The sequence below is a fragment of the Phoenix dactylifera genome, chromosome 4 (assembly GCF_009389715.1).
Source record: "Phoenix dactylifera cultivar Barhee BC4 chromosome 4, palm_55x_up_171113_PBpolish2nd_filt_p, whole genome shotgun sequence".
Classification (NCBI taxonomy): domain Eukaryota; kingdom Viridiplantae; phylum Streptophyta; class Magnoliopsida; order Arecales; family Arecaceae; genus Phoenix; species Phoenix dactylifera.
The window spans coordinates 18,549,093-18,559,044 of NC_052395.1; the positions used below are offsets into that span (position 1 = coordinate 18,549,093).

Below are 9,952 nucleotides of genomic sequence, written 5' to 3' on the forward strand. Positions count from 1 at the left end.
AAATTTTTTAGTCCTAATCCCACTTCTTCTCAACGCTTCTCTAAAGTTTTCCTAGACTCACACAAGATACTTCAGGAATATCCGACTCCAATGGCCACTAAGAGACCGCCTATATATCCTCGATGGGATAAAACTAGAATAACTTTAGGATAGCCATGGAATAGTGATAACTAGGAACAACTGCTAGGGATGTGATTAATCCTAACATGACATGGATAAGTGATGACTCTCAAAAGCATACACTAGGTAGGATACCTATCAACCACTCCCGAGTGATCCATCCTCTCCGATGTTCATGCCAAAGTCGGTGATGACTTCGACACTCCTTCAACATTGGCTTCGCCTTCACCATGGGAGATTTCATCAAACATCCAGTAAGAGCCAATGAGTATCTAGCGGCCAAAATCTCCAATCTTGCATCTAATAGCCATTCTTGCATATATTGACAGCCATGACTTGCTTCTAATTGTATCTCGTGCACATCCTCTGCGTCAAACCAAAAGGATCTACACATACTTGCACCATCTCAACATACTTTCACTCGCATTCTCATTTTCAGGACCATCAAGTGGCATCACCATCTCTAACCTCTCAACATACTCTCGGAAATCTTGCTCAATTAAACATGACTGATATAAGAACTCCAATAAGAGTCTACGGATATAATTCGCCGAGAAGATCTGCTTGCTCCGAGAGACAATGAACCGTAGATAGAGTCCAATTACTTGAATACGAGCACAACAAATTACAAGAAGCTCTAAAATACCACCAAACCATAAACATAATATATATGCTACCTTTGCACTCAAAATACTTGCCAGAAAAATCCTAGCTCTGTCAAAATACACCATGTAGAAAATCTATATAATACTAAACTAGCTTAGCTTTAATGCGAACTCACATGGAAAGACATTGTAGCTTAGCTTCGACACAAGAGTCTTAAGATACCTAGTACGAGACTTGCACTCACGCCTCGGACCAAAGAACTTCTTGATTTTCTCCACCAAAGGGACGAGGTAGCTACTCTGGGGATGCTCCAAGACTCTAACCACACTATAAAAAAGAAGAAGAAGAATTTAACATCTAAGAATAAAAACTTGAGTCCTACTCCCTCAACTATTCAAGGCCTCTCTAAAGCTTTCCTAAACCCACTGAGACAGCGGAAATCGAGCTCCAATGATCAGTAAAAGAGAAAACCCCTGTCGTAGATGGGATAATACTGGAATAACATAATTATGGAATAGTGATAACTGGGAATAACTACTAGATATATAATCCTAGTGGATGGTACGACAGGGATAAGTAATGGCTTTCAGCACTAAATGTTCATGCGCTTTGTTCGCCGACCTCATGTCTCAAGTTCAAGTAACAGCCAGCATTTGGGCAAGTTGAACTTGAGTTTGGGCTTCCATATTAAGCCTGATTTGCGTCGGCTGAGAAGGCCCAACCAACTTTTCTGCAGGCCTCTGACTGGTCGACAAATTGGCTGCCACCAAATGGGAAGCCCACAAGACCTACAGCACGGAACATATCATTTCCCCGGGTCAGGGTTTCACTAAGCCCGTATTTGTACCCGTTGAGGTTTCATGTCCAACTTTTGCCTCGTACCTAATTCATTGAACGATGGGATGAGATTCAGGTACCAATTAAGCATCAAATATTATACATCAAAGAGTTATTCAAGTTAAATAAATAATCCATGAATTGGAAAAGTTATCGACAAAATATCCAATAAATACTAAAAAAATTAAAATATGAACAACAAGCACTCGATGATTAATTATATAATAATAATGGACTAAAGATTTTAAAAATATAATTTGGTTAAAGTCAAGTACAAATATGCAAATAAGTTATCACATATCATTATGTTTTTTTATTTTTAATTTAAAGATATATAAGCAAAATCAATATTATGTATATTGTGTATATGTATATATGTATATGTATATGTATATGTGTGTATATATATAAGCACATACATATATGTACATACATACATGCATATATGTATGTATGTATGTATAGATATTTAATCTTCTTTAACATGTTTTCATTTAATGTATTTGTGGTAGGATAATTGCCTTCCATGACTCGGGTTCATCTTCAGGTTCATCTTCTGGCTAACATGATTGAAGTTTCATTGGGTCTGATATTGTCTACGTGCCTTCTGCGTTTTCCCATTCGGGTTGAACCAAATGCTTCCTCTTCTAAATTTTTTTCCACTCTCACACAACAACGTATCTTTTATGTGTAGCGTTTGTAGTCCAACGGTTAGGATAATTGCCTTCCAAGCAATAGACCCGGGTTCGACTCCCGGCAGACGCAAATGAAGTTTTGCTTCCCTTTTTTTTTATTCTACTTTTTGTTATTTTTTATATTCAGGCTGAACCGCATGCTACTGCTTCTTCTTCTTCCTTTTCTTTTTTTTTTTCTTTTATTTTTTTAATATATTAGGGTTGAGCCCCATACCTTCTGTGTGCAGGATTTTTAGTCCAGTAGTTAGAAAAATTGCCTTCCAAGCAATCAACATGTGCACGGGTTGGATTGGGTTGGTTTTGAGCTAAACTGGAAACAAATCCGATTTAAACCGGCTTTCTAAAAATTGAAACCGAAACCAAACTAATTATATACAAAAACTACTTGAAACCAATCCGAAAAATTAGGTTATATTTACACACACACACACACACACACATATATATATATATATACAAATATATAAATATATACACATACATATATATATATATATATATATATATATATATATATATATATATATATATATATATATATATATATATATATATATATATATATATATATATATGTGTGTGTGAGTTATTTAAAAACTCAAATCAAAACTAAACTGAATTTTTTGGTTTAAAATTTTCTCAAATCAAAACCAAAATGAGTCTTAAAAAGAACTGATATGAACCAAATCAAAGAAACCATTTCGGTTTAGGTCCGTAGCTCGGCTTGTTATTTTGCAGACCTTTAGCGTTGAGCTAAATGCTTGCTTCTAAAAATTAAGTAGATAGATAAAGTGGCACATTATCTCTCTCTCTCTCTCTCTCTTTGGTGGGATGGATAATTTACACCATTTTAGTTAATATGAATATATCTAAAAAAATCAAAAAAATAAAAATATCTTAGGTATCGGCCCAATGTCGGTCCACCAGTTTACGCCACTTGAGGTTTGACTGTCAATCACCAGTTTGGAATGGAAGGTATTGCAGCGAGGTGAAGGTTGGCGAGCGTTCGAAGAGTTACTCAGAATAGAAAGGGATAGCATGTTTACGGACGGCATTGTGTTGGATCATATAGTGGGAACAAAATATAAGAATATTTACATAGATGGAGCGGAGCGCTGTTCCATTTTTTTTGGTCAGTGTTCTATTTTTTTTCTAGTTCATTGGGCGTTGGCAGAATAAGAAAAGAAGAAAGGCTGCATGTCTGCCTTTTTTTTTCCTTAATCAAGTGAGGCTTCTACAAGCTGAGACACTCACTCCTAGTCCTATTATTTGGTCATGGTCTGAGTAGGGGCAGAAGATGATAGATGAATTGCTTTTTTCTTTATATAGAACAACTGTTATAATTTATGATAGGAGTGTTTGGATGATGTCTCCTTCTCTTTTGTTGCTTCTTTTTTATTTTTCCTCTTTATTTTGTTCTTTTCTTCCGTCCTTTCTCCCTGTATCATTTCATAGTTTCAATGGAATGGTGGTGAGTTTCTTAAATCTTTCTTCAAAAAATATTTCATTTTTCACTAATATTTTTTTTCATTCGTATGGGTCAGGATTGACGATAACTCCATCATCAACACGAGGATTGAAACTTTGTGTGACTTGTATATGTGTGTATGTAGATACACAAAGTTTGTCAATCAAATCAAAAGATACATGTTAGAAGAAGAAACATGGAGAAATCTAGCTAGCACACTGATTTTTTTTTTTTTAAAAAAAAAAATTAATTACACCCGGGGAAGAGCCAGTTGCACCCTTCATACCTATTTGTTATTTACTCAAACTTTGACAAATTAGGTATTGCTATTTGCTGGACCTGACAGCGATATTTTAACTTATTAGGTGGCTCTTGATCTCGTGCCAAGAAGTGGATGAGATGATTTGAATGAGAGAGACACAGAGACGCCTCACTTTGCGTATATAACTGTGTCATACATGTTCCGCATGAACTATATTAATTATGATATCCCTATGTATCTCTTTCTCCAGATTCCATTAGTTGGAGTTTGTGGATTCTTGGATCCCCATTTCCCATTTGTCCATACTGGAAACAAATACTTTTTAACATAAGTTCTGAGTTTTAAAAAATACTGCCACTTGTTTGATCGTTGCTTTGGCCTACCCACAAACGCAAACGGGTTCAACAAATGGGTTCGAATTCCTGTTTGCACTTTGGTTTTATCTTCGGACCAATGGGTTGGGCCCTTTGTAACAGTTGGCCCATATGGGGTATCGGTGGGCTGGGCCAGTCTGATTGGCCTGGAGAAATTTTGGCTCCATGAGGCTAGATTCTTTGGCTAAGTAAGAAGTCATGCTCATAATTTTAAGAAGAACTAGTTTGCCTACTTCCCTAATAAATCCATATTGTTATCTAGGCTTCTAAGGGGGTATACCCTAAACCCTAAATCCTAAACCCTAATTCAAAAATGATGTAAAAACTCGAACCTCTGTAGAACTTGGATTCGAAAGATGGTGAAACCACAATTCTGTGAGAGAATCATGTGTACCAAAATTCTGTGTTTTTGATCTTATTGAAGATTCAAATTATATGTACCAAAAAAAGATCCAAAATATTTCTGTCATCTCTGAATTTTGTCTTTGCTTGTAACCTGGATGTGTCATAACTGCTATGGCATGCAATTTAGGAAGTCATACGGCCGACGTAGGTCATCTTATCTAATATAGAAAATGTCATCCTGTTGCCAATACAATAGAAGTGTGGATAACTTGAATTATCCATACTCGTATATATGAGTTTATTAATTCCGGTCGTCTAAGCCGGAGACTTAGAAGGTAAGTTCTCTTCATTATGTCTGCCACCAAGCGGACCTTCTCGGATGAGTCTCACGCATGGGTTGGTGTCAATAGAAGGTTGAGAGGGTGACAGGAAACCATGCATCAAAAGAAACACTACAATATAGGAAGTCAAGAAAGAGGATGAGGACATGCCTTAAAGATCAGCTCATCGCCACGTCAGGTATGAGTCATAGAGCCATTTGTGGATGGCCACCTAGTTTCGTGGCTTCAAAGGGAAGATGGGCTTGCTCCTTGGTTATGTGTGAAACCCAGGAAGCGTGTGAACTGTGATCCATTTAGTACCATTCGTTCCTACCATTCCTATAGGTTTCCCATGGCATGAGCTTGCAGTTGCCTGTTTAATTGAATAGGTTCTTTCTTTGACTTTGTGCAGGGTCCCAAAGTTGGTGCCCGAGGCCCAAAGGCAGTTGCCATGCACATCGGAACGTCCGGTTGGCAGATACAGCCGAGAAAGCAGTCTGCTCTTGTTGCATCTATCAAACTTCCTGGGCCCCAACTTGACCTTAACAAGTCAAAACTATTGATCTAGTTCTTTTAATTTTTTTTTTTCTTTCATGGAGGTCTCTTCTCTGCCGTTGATGCATACTTATGACCTGAAAATAAAGTATGCCAAGTTTCCATTGCGGTTCAAATCTTCTTTGAAACAATACCTTGCTTTAGTTTTTCATTTTATTCTATTTTATTTGAGAAATTAGGCAGATTTAAAAGTTGAGTAAGTTAATTCACTATATTACTATCTCTGCAGGATGGTTTCTCATATCCGAAAAGAAGGAAATAAATTAATACAGCAGAAAACAAGAATAGATTTGAAGTACGAGGGACAAGAAATTATCTATCGTGGGTCCAACTATGGATTCTGACCGATAGGAAGAGTAGTATAAATGACTGTTCATACAATAATGTTGAACGTAACAAGACAATGCTTGGACGTATCTAGCCAAGTAGGTTTGAGTTGTATCTTTCATGCTGCGAAAGAATGGTTGGCCTTTTTTTTTTTCTGACGTCAACTATTAAATCGTATTTTGTACAAATCTCTAAATAATCTAATTTTTTTAGTCTATCTTTGTAGATCTCAAAAAAAAAAAAAAGGACCATCTTTTGCAAAAGAGATGCAATCCGAACCGAGCCAAGTTGGGACGAGTCAAGCGCGTGGAAAGGAGGACAGCCGGTCTCCATAGCAACGTTTCGGGATCCATGGGAAGACTACAAGGGCAGCGAAGGACGGATGGGACCCATGAGCTTGCTTTGACTCCGTGAGTCAGGTAAAGCCAGCCCAACTTGAAGGCAGGCGCCCCTTCGCCTAATTGGTGCAGGCGTCCCAAAATAGCCTTGGCGGTTTGACCTAATGGGAGTCGCCTTGTGCTTGTCCGAAAGGGCTTGTGGAAATCCATGCAATCATCCAATATGGGAGGAGACACCCCAATAATGGTGAAAATGTCATGATGGATCCAAGTTTAGAGGCTAAGGTTCATGTGGTCCTCGGAATTTTGAAATCTAATGGTGGTCCTTGGACATGATTTTGACTTGCTATATCAGTTCTACAATGCTTTGCTAATCAACACATCATGCTTGCATCTTGATGAATCAAGTGGAACTCGTGCATTTGCTAGTTGCATTATGGGATTTGAGAAGGTTATCGACGCGATGCAAACCTTGTAACGATTAGTACCCAACAAGTATCTGAGCAAGACAATCTATTAGGAGGTCTAGCTCTGAATTGTATTTATACTGAGATGGCCTTATAATATCACATAAAATTATAATGAGCATCCTGATTCATTCAAAAAAAATTAGGTCTTAATACACACTCAACTATTCCATGCTAATAATGACTTCAATAAGTTGGAGACAATATGCTGCATAATGCATGATCTTGCATTAGGATATTCATTAGCCTATGCATTTTCCATAACTGATATTTTTAACAATATTTGTGATGCATGTGAAATGTAAAATGGATCATTGAGATTCTCCCTTCTAAGTATCGAAAAATAAAAATGTTACAGGACATGCGCATATGAAAATTTTTCAAAACCAATCAAATTCTTGCAATTTAAATCAATCCCTTCAAACCAACTATTAGGAGAACATTTCCACGATTACTCAATTCAAAATTATGTTAGCTCAGGGGAAAAGGGATGAGAAATGTTCAGAGTTGGAACTTGGAAGAGGACTCTCTAGATTCTTAATAGAAAGAAGGGAAAGCCAGTTAAGGTTCCAAATTTTTTGGGATTTGTTTAACGAGATTATTTTGGTAAAATGTAGAACAAGATTTAACTCTTTGTCCATCAAGTTAATGTAGTTTATTTAAATTTTTTATGTTATAAAAAAGGGAGAAAAAACGAAAATAGATGAGATACTATTTTCTTAAAAGCAGAGACCCAGGTTTTTTATGTTATTTATGTGCTCGAGTCATCAGTTTTGTTTTTTCCCTTCTGATTCTTCCTTCCTCATTTCGATGACGGTCATCTCACGGAGTTCTCGCTTTAATTTATAAAGGCCAAATTGTGGAAATCGGCCCACAGGCTGAGCTCCTTCAAATTGTCACTTCGTTAAAATACCCATCCATGCCGCTGGCTGCATCATTCTGAAAGAAGACTCAACTACATTGATTAAGCGATTATGGAAGGAAAGGCGGAAGAAGGCATAGCACTCGCTTCTCAGCGACACATGAGAGATATTGTGAAAGTGCCGTGCTGTCTAGGTCAAACATGTTTTTCGGAAGACGAACCAAGATGCAGATTGGGTCATCTCATTTGCTGCTCATCATTTTACAGAATTTTTATAGGTCCAGCAGACTTCTTCTTCTGCTTTGTGTAGTTTTCTTGCTAGTGATATAGACAATGCGAGAGCGAGAGCAATATGAGTAGCCGATTTACTATAAAAAAAAAAAAAGGCAAAAGCTAACACACCAATCAGATGATCAATTTTTTATATTCAAACGCAGTATTTGTTGAAATCACCACTTGTTCCAAAAGCTTAAGCTGAAGTCACCAATATTTTTTTAATAATAAAGTTAAAGAGTGCGGAGATAGGATTCGAACTCAGGACTTCTGTTTTGATGCCATATTGAAATTACTACTTATCCCAAAAATTAAAGTTGATAAGATGAGATAGATTTATTAATATATTATATATTTTCTTACCATGTTTTCGAACCCAAACATCGAAAAAGGTAAAATCTATGGGAAAATCTTTGTTTCCAAGCCCACCAAATACCATGTAATTATTTTATGAAAAATCTGCGTCGGCTTTGATACACCAACCCTTGCTCAAAGGAATTTGGTATCATTCTATGATTGATTTATTCTTTTTCTCTATTTTGTCTCTTTTGGTGCAACTGAATCTTAGGCCAAAAAAAAGTTTGGTATCCATTCCAAATTGGAAATGAAAGATCCTTAGATCCGAGTCAAAAATACAAAAAACAGAATCGGATGACTCATCTTTATACAGACCGATGGAAAAAAATAATTGAAGTGCTTTAACATCTATACAAAATACAATCCAACCGTTAACATTATAAAAGAAGAACAATTATTCTTTAGCATCAAAGATTTTTTTTTTTCTATTTTTTCTATTGGATTGAAGGACTCTACTTTTCTTTTGCACGACTCTATTCAAGTACCAAACGAGGATTCTACTTTGTAGCTTTCCCAAAATGCACTGCACTCATAATACCTTTAGGATTGTATCCCTACGTTATAACTGGCAAGATTGGATTCCCAAAATTTCCCACATATCTTAGCAATGAGAGAAGGAAACGATCCTGATTCGGTCATTCGGTGGGTACGTATCTTCCTTTTAAAGTATGACCCATGGGGGTATTCAAGGAAGTCCGTTTTCCTCGACCCTAGTGTCTAAACTCACGCCTTGAGTCTATACTCAAAATAGCCCCCAAAGTCCTTTTTATCCACCGCACCGTTGAGTTTCCATCAATCTCCACTGTCTCCAGCTATGCATGGACATCATGTGCATTTGGAGTCTTCTTCTCTGACTACATACTTACTCATCAATAAAAATAGAGCTTGTAATATAAATTAATCATATCTTATTATTTTAATCATAAATTACCACCAAATTCTTTCAATTTGGCTCAATCTAGCCGTTGTTAGCAAACTTAGTTTAATTGCAGAATTCAACGTACAAATGCACTCAAAACTAAATCAAATATAATCAATTGTCAAACATTAAAAAAAAAAGGCCGCATAACAGCTGCTTTACAATAAATTTATGCAACAACTTGTTACACAGAAAATTCGAACACACACAAAGAGGAGGGATTATCAGATGGAGGGACAGTCGTGATATGATATATAATTGAAGGTTTCTATGATATGATAATATGTAATTCAAGGTTTGGAGAGATACACCCCAAAAAGAGTACGTTTTACTTTTGATTCTACCAGCTGCTCCTCCGTTGGAGTAGTGTGAGCAACAATTATATCTAAAAAAAAGAAGAAGTATGTGGCACTTGGATAAGGTTGCACAGTAAGCATTCGTCTAACAAGTATAGCAAGAATAGAGGTAATTATTGTTTTGGATAGAATCGTTGAAGAAGAAATCACAGGGAGTCCATTTTAAGAAACGTCCGAAATTTTCGAAAATCACCGACCACTTAAGTGAGCAAGTCGGCCAATGATGATAAGGTGGGCCGCGGCCCGTATCGGATCAATAAATGCCATTTTTTTTTGCGCTCTCGTTTATTGCCTTAACACGAGATTATGAGAATAAATAAATGATCCTAACCGACGGTCAATATCCGATCAAGCAAATCCGAAATCAGCGGTTTCCGTAGGCTATTACCGGATAAATCCGCCAGCTCAGCCTAAATTTGGACCCCTCTTTTTGACTCCCCGGTTTCGCCTATAAATCCCGATGCCTCCCCT

The 9,952-nt window shown here is 36.9% G+C and overlaps 1 non-coding gene across 1 annotated transcript; it reads left to right on the plus strand.

The window, feature by feature from the left end:
• The first annotated feature begins 2,256 nt into the window (after positions 1–2,256).
• TRNAG-UCC lies at positions 2,257–2,328 on the plus strand. Its single transcript has one exon. It is a non-coding gene; the product is annotated as a tRNA-Gly (tRNA).
• The last annotated feature ends 7,624 nt before the right edge of the window (positions 2,329–9,952 follow it).